Consider the following 14,467-nt stretch of genomic DNA (forward strand, 5'->3'; position numbering starts at 1 on the left):
ACACGCCTTCCATTCCAATCCAAGACAAGGCTTTCCCTGACTCAAGAACTTGCGCTTCATCCCATCATTCATTCATTTATTTATTTATTTGTTGGTTTAAATCAGGACAAACAAATCTCATCTCAGTCTCGAGCCGCTTCCTAGCCACAAAGCGAATCATTTCTGAATCGACTCAGCAGCAGCAAGTGAATCAGTGAATCAGTATTTTTTGTGTTTTGCTGATCTCAGCCAAAGGACAAAGCCGTGGTGCTGCAGAAACACCACATGTTCTGGAGATTCAGACAAAGAGAAAAGAAAAGAAAAAAAAGAAATGTTGGACAAGATACACAAAATATTTTTAACTATTTATGTAAATAATTATTGCTATAATAATGACTGAGTCTGAAATATCAGGGCTGGAGTCTCGAGTGATTTTGTAAATTTCCCTTTGAGATGAATAAATTATCTATCTGTCTGTCTGTCTGTCTGCCTATCTATATACATATATATCTCGGTCTGTCTGTCTATATATCTGTCTATCTATCTATGAATGTGTCTATCTATCTATCTATCTATCTATCTATCTATCTATCTATCTATCTATCTATGTCTATCTATATATGAATCTGTCTGTCTGTCTGTCTGTCTGTCTGCCTATCTATATACATATATATCTCAGTCTGTCTGTCTATATATCTGTCTATCTATCTATGAATGTGTCTATCTATCTATCTATCTATCTATCTATCTATCTATATATGAATGTGTCTATCTATCTATCTATCTATCTATCTATCTATCTATCTATCTATGTCTATCTATATATGAATGTGTCTGTCTGTCTCTCTGTCTGTCTATCTATCTATCTATCTATCTATCTATCTATCTATCTATCTATCTATCTATCTATCTATCATTTTTCTGATCTCTAAACTCACTTTTAAAAAAAGAAGTTCTGACCAGTGAAGTAAAAGGTTCACACGAGGACATTTTCCGCCTTCAGATGATTCTTTTTATTCCAGCGATCTTCACTCTTTTGGAGAAATGGACTAACAGATTCTGAAAGTTCCTTTAAAGATTTAAAGACCAGCCTAAATGTGACAAATTGGACTTAAAATTGGGTAGGAATAAAAGTTGTTTAGTGAAATAAAGCGCTCGCGATGTTTCCACTCAACCGTCTAGAATTCTGATGTAGTCACTCATCCGAGTTAAAAAACAAACAGCTCAGTTTATAAACCACTGGATTTTACATGAGAGTGTTTCATCTTAGTTTCTGTCAAACATCGTCTTCTCAGCTTCTCCTTTTTCTTTTGGTATTTCAGTCCAAAATGTTTCAACATCTTCACAAATAAATATAGTTTATAAAACTGACTTTTGCTTTTAGTAAATACATGTTTAATGTTAAAAACAGATTTAATTTCACCTTCATTACCTCCACTTCTTCATTCCCCAGCGAGAAAGCTAAATCAGAGCAATGAAAAGCAGAAAAATCAATTCATTTAGTAATGTGAAATGAGGGGAAGGGGGCGGGGCTTCCACATGATCAGTTCATATCGGCGAGTCTAAAACAGCTGATACTCATCTGCTGGGGTTTTTTTGCTAAATACTGAAGAGTCTTCTTGTGTTTGTTTTCACAGGGAAGTGTCTGAAGGTGTGAGAGCAGAGAGCAGTTCCAGAAACCTGAAGGACTGAAAACATTCACGACTTCATCAACACCCAACCTACAAACTGACGAGAAAACTGAGAGAAGCTAACCGCGAGTGTGAAACTTCCAACAACGAGCTAACACTTGACCTTTACAGACAGATCTGTACACACTCTCTCTCCCTCACACACACACACTCGCAGAACGACACACTTCTACCTTTATTTAGGAAACTGTTTGCTTGACAGGAAGGTGACCTTCAAATGACTCCCATCTGCTGCCATCTTTAACAATAAAGTCAACAATACAACCACTAACAGCACTAATGACACACACACACACACACACAGTTCTATCCCTCATAAAAATTAGCACAAATTTCCTAATGTGTTAATGAAGTGAAATTGGCAGACCTCAGGTATTTAACAGTTCCAGCTTTCTAAACGTTTTCTTCTTCAGCTTTTCATCTCGGTTCTACATGTACTATAAATATTTAAACTTAACACTTAAGACAACACACACATACGGTGATACAATATCGATATTGTGATAAACTTCTTTATTGAGGTATTTTCTTTTCCTTTTTTGACATTTTTAAAAACTAACAATTCCAAAGCAACAGCTGATTTGATGTAGGATCATTTGTTTATTGCGAGGTGTGTATTATTTTTCCCTATTCAGCTTTAAACATTCTGTAAACATGAATTTATAGCATCGTTAAAACTCCACCCTCAGTGTGAGCGTTTCTCCGGGAGCTTGTTAGCGGTCGTCTTTATCGCTCTGCACGTTGAGGATCGTGGAAATGTCTTGGAGTATCACGGGAAGATGTTTTGGGTTTTTAGAAAACGATCCTACGCAGGTAAAAAAAAATGCTTTTGCCTTAGAAACTTTTCCCTCATGTTTAGCAAGTTCACTAAGTTAGGGTTGTTTCGAATGGGCAGAGCAGAGTGGGGGAGGGACGGGGGTGGCTGTGGGGGAGGGGCGATTGTAAAAGGCCATTGGCTGTTCTGACTGAAACTTCTGTTTCAGTGAATATTGTGATATTGGTTCTTTAATTTTGTCTTGAGAAGAAAATATTTTCTTCCCTCTGCTCATCGCGTTTCACGAGGCGTTCCTCCGTCGTCCGTCTAGATTCCTGCTCCCCTCTAGAGCTAATTTAGGACACTTATTTATCAAAACATCACTTGAGGATTGTATAAAAACAAAATAAGAGCCATTCAGGGAGCTGAAGTGCCGACGCCGTACGCTCCTCCTGGACATCTCCTCTACACTTCCAGCTGTTTTTCATGTTTTCTGTGGTTTTCCGTGTCCCGTACATGCAGCACGTGTGTTTTTAGACTGGAGCAGGGTGAATCCGGGTGATCATGAAGGGTAAATGGTGCAAAGGTCAGCAGAGGGTCACTAAAAGCCCCCGGAGGCCTGAAGACGCAGGTGGTGAAGGAGTGGAATAAAAAAAAAAAAAAACACTTTGTGCAGCGTGAAAAATCCCAAAAGCACAGCAGCGCGATGTGAGAAGGTCGTTCACTCGAGAACAACTCTCAAAACTCTCTCTAATTAGCTCGGATGATCTTCACGCTCCGGTGCTTTTGGGAAACAGGGTCACGTTTAGCATCTTTTAGAGGACACGTTGATTTATCCCTGCTTGGCTTCACCTCGCTCACTTAGATCTAATGATCCTCCTCCTTCCTCTACAAGCAGAGCTTCCTGACAGATAGTTTGGTTTTGTTTTTAAAAAAAAGGGATGAATGATAGGAACCTATTTGGTGAGCGTGGAATAAATGGGACGTTCCCTTTTTAAAGCCAGCCAAGCGAGAGGGAGAGACGAGCGATTCTGGCCAAGGTTCTCGGTGCATTCCTCTGACAAGGCTCCTTTTGTTGCACCGAGTCGTCCACCATCTTAAAGCTCGACAATGGCAGGAGAAAACGCAGTCAGTTGTCCGAGGGAGAGCACATCTGTAGTGCCAGAACCCCCTCCCGCCATTCCTCCCTCGCTTTCCTTCATCCTACCCTTCCTTCGTCCATCTATCCCTCACTCCTTGTTTCTCTGACATTCCTGCCCTCCCTCTCGCTCTTTTTTTCCCCCTTCTACTCTATCTCTCGTCTACTCGCTCCCCCTTCCTCACTTTTTTCTCTCCATTCCTCTTTCCTCCCTCCTTTTTCTCTCTCGAACCACACAAAAGCTCCTGGTCCCAAGGTTGCGCTCCATTCAGCCCACTTCTCTCCATCCATTCAAATCCACAATCGCCTCTTTCAGAGACAAGGAGAAAGAGATGATAGCGTGCAGCACCGCCGCTCCAACTTCTTTCTGGTAACACCGCTGCCGCATTCGCGATTTTACTTTATCGGAAATTGGTTGTATTCTTAAATGTGTTAACCTCGAAAATCCCTCTTGCCCTCTGGTCTTGCTAGCTAACACTGCTTGAACCTGGAGTTTGGCTGGTTGTGATTTCTGACATTAGCATAAAGATGTCCAATTAGAATTAGCCAACTGGTTCATTAATTATATTGAATTTTATTTGTGCAGCAGTTTGTCACAAAGCAGCTGAACAGAAATCTAGAAATAGATTTAAGATCTCTGATGACCAAGACATGAGGATCAAGCCTTAGCTCAAAATGGAACCTGAATTCAACACAGAGATTTGTAAACAACGCAGAGTGTAAATATGAGCACAGGCTAGTCTTTATGATTACAGCAACTACAAATCTACAGAATCCAGGTGAGATGATCATCATTAATGTCATGATTACAACATACAAATCCATCAAAACCTCACAAACCACCCCAAAAAAACCCACAAAACCATTTCAGCTTTAATGCTATTATCAATCACATTAGATCTAAAGCTAATATGGTCACTTCCTGATTTAAATATCTACGCTAAACTTATCTACTCTATCAGAACTAAAAAAGGTTTTTGAACACGTGTTCGATTTCTGGTACCAAGCTAGCAAAGTTACAATGAGCAACAGCAACAACGAGACATTTCTTGTCATATCATGCATTAGCAAATAGAACTTATAATAATACAATATAATAATATAAAAATAACTTGAATTTTTAAAATAAATGAAATGAAATAATGTACACACCGTTCTCTTACACATCACTCTCCACAACACAACACAAGTTCTCAGAAGTTCAGGGTACTTAGCATCACTGGTGTAGCTGCTTCAGTGTGTAACTTTTACCTCAGCAAAGTGAACACAGTATATATTTACTCCAAAACGTTATTACAGTTCCGTAAACCTTCTTTAAAAGTACATTATATCCACAATTTACATCAAAGCAACAAGGAAAAGTACCTTTTTTATCTGAAAGCACACAGCCACACAAACTTGTTTCCAAGGATAATTAAATCAGTTGCTTGGACTGACAGAAAAACAAGTTGTTCGATGGCTTGTCAATCAAACAAGCCACGCCCCTAATGCATGCTGACATCACAACACTTTTGGAAACGTGCTCATGATGGAGTCTGGAATCCGACATGGTAAGAGTTGACAAAGTTCATGTTTGTGTTATGGTTTATAAACTTAAATAGAATTAAAACATTACCGATGAACAAGAACAATTTTTGCGAGATGTAAATAAAACTATGAAGAAGAATTGAATTTGATTGTAGCATATGTGTGCAAAAACTTAAAGAGAAAAACAAACAAACAAATGAAACGTGGAACTTTTTAGAGCAACATAAAATTCAGGTTTTCTTTCCGAAAACAAACTGAAATCTACTGAAAATCTCTCGTAATGATCGACTGATGCGATGGTTCGAATAATCGCTTCATCACCTCGGTTAGTAAACTCCATCCTCCAACCAGTGTGAAGAGAAACACATCTCATTCATGATCATGTAGCAAGCTTTAAAACACTCCGCACGCGCGCACACACACGCGCGCATATACGTACACGCTCGCTCGCGCACACACACACACGTCAGAGAGAGGTTATTTACGAGGACCGATTGACTGAATCGTGTCTTTTGGATACTCATGTCGTTGGTGTTATAAACGCGCTCCAGACCAGCAAGCAAAACAAAATACTTGTGTTGTTACTCCTTCATCCTTTCTTTTTTACGCAACCGAGGCGAAAACAGAGGCCAGAGAGAGAGAGAGAGAGAGAGGGAGAGAGAGAGAGAAATGTTCAGCCACATCTCGGACAAAAACCGCGGACAGAATAACGCCATGTATGACCCTGGAGAAGTTTCACACCGAATATTCGCGTAATGCCGAATTAAATCCTACCTTAATGTGACGCGTTTTCTTGCAAGTTGTTGAGATTTTTGAGTTTATTTTTATTTTCGTCCTCCTCAGGCTCCCGGAGACATCATCATCATCATCATCCGAGCCGCAGCGTTTCTGCCTTTCCTTCCGATGAGTCTCTTCTGTTACAAACAGTTGCTCCAAATTAAAGAAGAAAAAAAAAGGGAGAGAGAGAAAACAACAAAAAAAATGCGAGATAAACTTAATCACCAAAATCCGAATAATAGAAACAATCCCAAAGGACGCCGCCGAACTGAACCGAACCGAACCGAACCGGGTCGGAATGAACGGGACGAACCGGGATGCTGCTGGTGAGAGGTTCAGAGTAGGAGGGAAATGTTGGTTGTTTTTTTTTCTATTTCTCTCTCTCTCTCTCTCTCTCTCTCTCCCACACTCTCCTCCTTTTTCTTCCCTCCACCTCTCCCACTCTTCTTCTTCTTCTTTTTTTAACTAAGGCGGGATTTTGGCTTTTGCAAAACCAATGGCACAAAGCGCAAAAAGAAGGAGAAGCCCCGCCCACTCTTCCTCCTCCCCCCAGCACACACACACACACACTCACTCACTTGTGCTCTCTCTCTCTCTCTCTCTCTCTCTCTCTCTCTCACACACACACACACTCACTCACTTGTGCTCTCTCTCTCTCTCTCTCTCTCTGTCACACACACACACACACACACACACACACACACACACACACACACACTTGTATAACTATCCTTATGAGGACCTTCCGTTAACATAATAATTAATGCTAAATCTTATCCTAAGCACAACCTCAAGCATAACCGAAAGGAAACATTTTCACTTCTTCTACATTTTCTTGTTTAAAAACAAAATCCTTCTAGTGACCAGCCAAAGGTCCGTACAAGCCCATCATTAAGGGAAGTTTTAGGGAGAAACATAATGAGTGTTTGTTTGTTATATTTTTAAACGTATGGCACATTCTCATAAGTATGCAAAAAAGTTTAGCCGAACATCGTCAGATGTCTTCTTTCAGGCTTCGTAATGAACACATTATTTTTCCTATTTTATTTTAACTAGAATTTTTTTAAAACCGTTGGTTGGTTTCGTATCTTTTGGATCTAATAAAGTGGTGTGTAAATGTTAGCATGAGCCGAAGAGTTTTGTAAACATCGATACTCATCGTTCTCACGTGTGTACAGTATGTCGATCAATTCCAAATCAATCCTTTAAATTAGCAGCAGTGTGTGCATGGAATAGCTGATTTACATATGGCAACGCCCATAAAACTCCGTAAAAGGTAACGCTAACAGAGCTGAAATGACAAGTAAAAGGCAAAAACAGACAGCTTTTCAGAGGGAGAAGTGGAAGTGATTTTGACTCAAGTATATTGCAATTAAGAAACATCTGCATTACAGGAAGTGAGGTTAAAAAAACCTCATTTCCTGTGAGTTTCACATAGCATACTTCGACAGTATACTTTACTACAAGAACAGTGCGAATGTCATACAGAGAAAATGCGATTTTTTTAATTCAGAGTGAAGAGTCTGAGTGATTCTCTGCCTCTGAGTGACACCTCCCCCTGACGCCATGCTGGAAAAAAAGGAAGGTCACAGGAAGTGGTTAGTGCTTTCTTTCATTCTTTCTTTCCATATTTCATATTTTTTTAGTTAATACTTTTAAACTGAACTGACCAGATTTCTCAGAATTCTCATTCAGATTGGGTGTGTGTCATGAGAATCAGACAAACGTGGTCATTTAATCTGTATTTAAAATTGCAGTAACTCATAGCAAATGATACAATTTGGTCGATCGATATCGATGAGATATTAGTTTTAGGTATTAGTACAGTGGCCGAGAAGAGCAAAACACAATAACAAATCCAAAAACACAAGGAGAATTCAGATAAAGTGGAAAAGGTAGGTATAGTGTGTGAACGGAATTCTTCTCTCTGATTGGACGAGACATGGGTCACTCAGGATCTACAGGAAGTCCAGCAGTATCTGCAGCAGTAGAAAGTGGATTGGTGTGTGTATGAACACAGCTCTGCTCTTATATTACATCCTTTAATCTGGAATAGTTTGGTCTTCCAGAACATTCCTGGTGTGTTTTTAGAGATCACAAACTAATCTTTACTCCATGATACACTATCAGTATATCCAACATCACACTGACCATATGAACGTCCTTCCTCACAGTAGAGCTGAATGAACTCCATTTTCTTATAAATATAAATATATATGTTTGTTATTTTCTTTCAAAAATAGTTTAAAGTGAAGGCAGAACTCCACACATGTACAGGAAATAAAGTTAAATACACAATTTCCTACTTCCTGTAGATCCTGAGTGACAGATGTCTCGTCCAATCAGAAGGAAGTATTCCATTGACTAACTATAAACTTTTCTGGTTTGTCTGATTCGTCCTTGTGTTTCTGTGTTTGTTATTTTGTTTTGCTCTTCTCGGCCACCGTATATTAGCCTTCTTATAGCTACATTTACACACCAGTCCCTCCAGAATTTCGAATTTTTTTATTATGTCCAAAAATGCTTGATTTAGTTGCTGCTCTTTGAAAAATTGTGATGCAACTTGCGAAGTTTTTTCTGGGAAAACGTTAAATTGGTTGAAACACGTGTTATGTTGATGTCACACGACACGGCTCGGAACAAATCTGCAAAAAATCTGTGTTAATTTTGAAAAATTTCATCTCTTAATATCACAGATTAGGGATTTGTGTGATAAAAATGGTGAAATTCCTTAATAACGCAACTGCGTAAACTATATCTCTTTCCTTTCTCAGGTGAATCCTAGTTAGAGTCGTGAAGACTGTCCACAGTTCTTGTTGCTATATATAGCGCGTGTTTGCTTTGCCGTGTCAGGCTGAACGCTAAACACTCCACAGTGACGGATGACAGACATGTTTTGCAGTTTACGTGTCCTGAACCTGTTGGACTGAATGAAGATCTTGCGTTGTGTCCAACCAGCTGGTGTGTAAATCTCCTGAACAGATGAAGCACAGCAGATGCAAACCACAGGATTATATACAAGCCTGTTATTCTATTCTTTTCTATTCTATTCTATTCTATTCTATTCTATTCTATTCTATTTTATTATTTATTTTTATTTTATGTTATATTATATTGTTATTTATTTTTATTATATTATATTATATTATATTATATTATATTATATTATATTATATTATATTATATTATATTATATTATATTATATTATATTATATATTATATTATATTATTTTATATTATGTTAAGTTATCGTTTCTATAGTAACAGCTCATTCAGACAGACTAAAGTAACAGATGTAATGATTAACATGCTGTTTTTTGTGAAATATAGAGGTGTTTATTTGAAACTGATGGAAGGAGTCTCCAGTGTCAGTGCTGTGTATCAGTCAGAGGTGAAGCTGGAACTTTAGGGTTTTTGAACTTTATGCTAATTTGCAGTTTCTCACTAACATGAAGTGGAAAGCTGTGTGTGTGTGTGTGTAAGTGAGTGACTGAGACTGTGTGTGTATATATATATATATATATGACTGTGTGGGTGTGTATGTGTGTGTGTGATTGATTTTGTGTGTGTGTAAGTGAGTGACTGAGAGTGTGTGTGTGTGTATTTGTGTGTGTATATATGTGACTGTGTTTGTGTGTGTGTTAGAGTGTGTGTGTCTGTATTTGTGTGTGAGTGAGTGTGTGTGTGTTAGAGTGTGTGTGTGTGTATATGTGACCATGTGTGTGAATGATTGTGTGTGTGTGTAAGTGAGTGACAGAGTGTGAGTGTGTGTGATTATTTGTGTGTGTGTTAGAGTGTGTGTGTGTGTGTGTGTATTTGTGTGTATATGTGACTGTGTGTGATTGATTTTGTGTGTGTGTAAGTGAGTGACTGAGAGTTTGTGTGTGTGTATTTGTGAGTGTGTGAGTGTATATGTGTGTGTGTCTGTATTTGTGTGTGAGTGAGTGTGTGTGTGTGTGTGTTAGTGTGTGTGTGTGTGTGTATATGTGACCGTGTGTGTGAACGATTGTGTGTGTAAGTGAGTGACAGTGTGAGTGTGTGTGTGTATTTGTGTGTGTGTGTATTTGTGTGTGTGTGTGTGTGTGTTAGAGTGTGTGTGTGTGTGTGTGAGTGTATATGTGTGTGTTAGTGTGTGTGTGTGTGTATTTGTGTGTATATGTGACTGTGTGTGTGTGATTGATTTTGTGTGTGTGTAAGTGAGTGACAGAGTGTGTGTGTGTGTATTTGTGTGAGTGAGAGTGTGTGAGTGTGTGTGAGTGTATATGTGTGTGTGTGTTAGAGTGTGTGTGTGTTTCTGCAGAAAATATAAGGTAAGTGAGAACGAGCGGAAATTCCGTGTTTGGTTACGAACAAGCAAACATTAAATGTAACGATTAATGGATAAAAAATAATTTCTGTTTTGTTTTAATGTAATAAATAAAATCCTGATCAGTTTTGGTGATTTGAGCGCTTTGACACTGGAAACTCCTTCCACACATGTTAAATAAACATCCCTCGGAATGAGCTGTTGCTATGGAAACGCTAACGTATCAGTACGAGCGCATTAAATCCTGATGTTACTCTAAACCTGATGCCATGTGCAGCGGATTCATCATTACCTTCTGACCAATCAGAGTCCAGCGCTCGGGTTTAAATGATAATAATGAACAAAAGTTGTTTTTTTAGGCTTTGTATAGATTTGATTGATTCTCCAAAGTTCCACAGAAACATCTGAAGAAGGTGAAGGTTCTTCAGTAATGTATGTGATGTGCTCATTTTCCATCATCTCCTCTTCTGGTTACTGTGCAGCAGTGTGACAGGATTAGCATCCCGGCGCCTGCGAGGCGTCACGCTAACACGGCAGACGCACTAACGGCGTGTAAGTCATCAGTTCCAAGCGAGATGGCGAGCGACGGCGGGACGATAAACAACATGGTCTCATATACAACTTTAATGAATAATTCACCAGAGTCTTCTGTCATTCTGAAAATTTAATGAAGACAGACATCACACATTAATCCATATTTACATTCCTCTGGGTCTCTCACACACACACACACACACACACACACACACAGAGTCTGTCAGCGAACCTTATCAAACCCTCCGTGTGGAACACAACAACAGCTCGCTGTTTGTTTTTGCCTGTCTGGGATTTTTTCCTGTTTATGCAGAGTTCAGTCCAGTCGAGCATAAAGTCCATAAAAAGAGCGCTTACAGTGTGTGTGTGTGAGAGAGAGAGAGAGAGAAAGAGAGAGAGAGAGAGAGAGAGAGTGCATGTATGTGTGAGGGTGTATATATATATATATGTGTGTGTGTGTGTGTGTGTGTGTGTATAAACCCTCATCCTATTCTAGAGCTCCTGTGCTGTTATTGATCTGCACATTGATCCCATGTTATAAGCCATCCTCTCTCTCTCTCTCTCTCTCTCTCTCTCTCTTCTTCTTCTTCCACACAAAAGATATTTAAGAGCCATGGTGAAGTTAGCTATTACGCTAGTCAGTTCTGTAGATGATGTTTAGCTAACCCTGCGTGTCCCGCTGCCTCATTCACATCGTCTGATCACCAGGCTGATGTCACTCATCCCACACGGATTAGCAAAACACGTTTAAACAGATAACTAGCAAAGAAAGTAACCTAGCAAGAGAAAGCTAACTCTGGTGAAAGCTAACCTAGTGAATGAAATCTGTCTTTCTTTCTTTCTTTTACATCATGCTTTCTTTCTCTCTTTCTCTCTCTCCTTCTCTCTCTCAAGCTAAAGTGGGTGGGGCTAAACGTAGGTAACACTTTTGTAAAAGTTTAAACTTAAGGCTGCTTTAGCAAAACAGCAGCGTCTTTTATAAACAAGCAATAAAATAATCGAACAAAATTAGAATAAAACAAATGAACCTAGCATGTGAAAGCTAATCTATCTTTCTTTCTTTCTTTCTTTCTTTCATCCACTTTCATCTCCCTCTCTCCGCTCTCGTGCGTCTCTACACTTGCTCCTCCTCTCAGTGAGGTTGTTCTGTTGTCCGGTCAGCTTCAGAAGGACGGATGTGGAATTCATTACCGTGTCGCTAGTAAGTTCAGAGACGTAGCCTCTGTTTTCATGTTGACCTTTGACCTCTAGCACGATCGTCACAGATTCACAGATGGATGGAGCGACGTGTCTTGGGGGAGTTTAACACCAAGTGTGTGTGTGTGTGTTCACACATCCCCTGAGATCAACACCTGTCAATCAAATCACAGGTTATTAAAGAGAGAGAGGGAGAGAGAGAGATAACCTAGTGAAAGAACAACAGAGTTAGAAAAGAGAGGGAAAGAGAAACACAGAGAGGGTTAGACAGTGAGAGAGAGAGAGAGAGATGCAGGGATAGGCAGAAAGAAGAAAGAGATAGAGAGGGACAAATGGAGAACGAGACACAGGGATAGATAGATAGATAGATAGATAGATAGATAGATAGATAGATAGATAGATAGATAGATAGATAGATAGATAGATAGATACTTATCTCTGAGAGGAGGAGAGAGAGAGACAGAAAGAGAGAGAGGGAGGGAGAAAGATAGAGATAGATCACTATCCTCTATCACTTATTCCTCTTCTCTCTCTCTCACACACTCGCTTCCTTTACCTTATTCGTTATTCATTCTTGCTTATTTAATTTTTTTCTCTTTAATTCTCTCTCTCTCTCTCTCTCTCTCTCTCTCTCTCGTGCCTTCGTCAGCGTCTGGCAGGGGGACGGACTCTGGGAGGCGAGCGGTTTCCCCCAGGAGGCCGACTCGAATCAATTCTGCTAATGATGTTTGTAATTTCGCAGACTAATGACATGCACAGCAGCCTGGAAGAAGTGGTTTAAAAACACACACACACACACACACACACACACATCACTCCGGAGAGGTCTTTCCCTCCCTCATTCCTCCGACATGATGAAGCGATGTGAGGAGAGCGATGACCTTCTTGACTGACCGATTCATTTCATATGTGTCACATTACGTGTGAGTGGTGCTGAGGATGAGAGACCATCACACTCAGGCTGGGATTAGTACACAACTTCTTTGTGTTTTTAATGAGATCTATCACGTTGTGTAGCAAAGGATGAAATCATGATGGAGTGGGAAAAAGAGGGGAAAAAATCAGTTCATTTCCGGCTATAAAATGCATTAAGTAGTGAAGTCGATGAGTAAATAGGATATCAGGGTGTGTGACATCACTGAAGAGTAGGCGTGGTTTAAGTGTGTGTGTGTGTGTGTGTGTGTTTGAATAAATTTATACATTTAGAATTTAAATGCTGAATTTTTCTATTCTTCTAAAGACACAAATTAAACTGAAGTGTGTGTGTGTTAAGTTTACACAGTGGTCACTGTATAAGGCTGTTGAAGTTCAAAATGTTAACATATTTGTGTGTGTGTGTGATTTAGAAATTTAGAATTTTTATATTTCTGTATAGACAATGTCCGTTGTTAAAAGTGCTACACAAATAAAACTGAAGTGTGTGTGTGTGTGTTAGTTCACACACTGGTTACTGTATGAGGCTGTTGAGGTTCAAAATGTTAACATATTTGTGTGTGTGTGTGTGTGTGTGTGTGTGAGAGAGAGAGAGAGAGAGAGAGAGTGTGTGTGTGTGTGACAGAGAGAGAGAGAGAGAGTGTGTGTGTGTGTGTGTGTGTGTGAGAGAGAGAGAGAGAGAGAGAGAGAGAGTGTGTGTGTGTGTGTGTGTGTGAGAGAGAGAGAGAGAGTGTGTGTGTGAGAGAGAGAGAGAGAGAGAGTGTGTGTGTGAGAGAGAGAGAGTGTGTGTGTGAGAGAGAGAGAGAGTGTGTGTGTGTGTGTGAGAGAGAGAGAGAGAGAGTGTGTGTGTGTGTGTGAGAGAGAGAGAGTGTGTGTGTGTGTGTGTGAGAGAGAGAGAGAGTGTGTGTGTGTGTGTGTGTGTGTGAGAGAGAGAGAGAGAGAGAGAGAGAGAGTGTGTGTGTGAATGAATGATGCATGGTGAGTGATTAGTTGAGAGTGAAGCACACCACTGCTGCTAATTGTGGATTTATCCTCTGGGTTTGCTGACTACCGACTCCTCAGAGACACACATCCTTAGAGAGAGAGAGAGAGAGAGAGAGAGAGAGAGAGAGAGATGAAGGAGAAAATGTTAAAGATGGAGTGAGACTGCGGGACAAGTAAGAGCATAGAGAAAACGAAGAAACAGAAAATTTTTACAAAGAGTGAGACAGCAGGGCAGATAGATAGATAGATAGATAGATAGATAGATAGATAGATAGATAGATAGATAGATAGATAGATAGAACAAAAGAATGAAAGAAAGAGAAGTAGTGAGAAGAAAAGTGGGAGAGAGAGTGATAGAGACAAACAGAGAAATGACAAATAGGAAGAGAAACAAAATGTTTTCTCTTTACAGAACTCTCTCTCCCTCTCTCTCTCGCTCTATGTCTCTCACTCTATGTCTTTCTCTCTCCCTCCCTCTCTCTCGCTCCATGTCTCTCACTCTATGTCTCTCTCTCTCTCTCTTCCTCTCTCTCTCTCTCACTCTGTCTCTCTCTCTCTCTCTCTCTCTCGCTCCATGTCTCTCACTCTATGTCTCTCTCTCTCTCTTGCTCCATGTCTCTCTGTCTCTCTCTTCCTCTCTCTCTCT

The 14,467-nt window shown here is 39.8% G+C and overlaps 1 protein-coding gene across 2 annotated transcripts in view; it reads right to left on the reverse strand.

The window, feature by feature from the left end:
• The window catches only part of LOC131363353 (C-terminal-binding protein 2), a 126,461-nt gene extending 120,191 nt beyond the window's left edge, over positions 1-6,270 (reverse strand). Inside the window, exons 1-2 of one of the 2 annotated variants that reach the window (XM_058405788.1) lie at positions 6,092-6,267; positions 5,864-6,003 (exon numbers count right to left, since the gene is read on the reverse strand). The gene's annotated coding sequence lies outside the window, so the exon portion shown is untranslated. Of the gene's footprint in view, positions 1-5,863 lie in introns of both variants that reach the window. The other variant, XM_058405792.1, reaches the window with a different exon arrangement.
• Positions 6,271-14,467: the final 8,197 nt, after the last annotated feature.

Source organism: Hemibagrus wyckioides, linkage group LG13, assembly GCF_019097595.1.
Source record: "Hemibagrus wyckioides isolate EC202008001 linkage group LG13, SWU_Hwy_1.0, whole genome shotgun sequence".
Lineage (NCBI taxonomy): Eukaryota > Metazoa > Chordata > Actinopteri > Siluriformes > Bagridae > Hemibagrus > Hemibagrus wyckioides.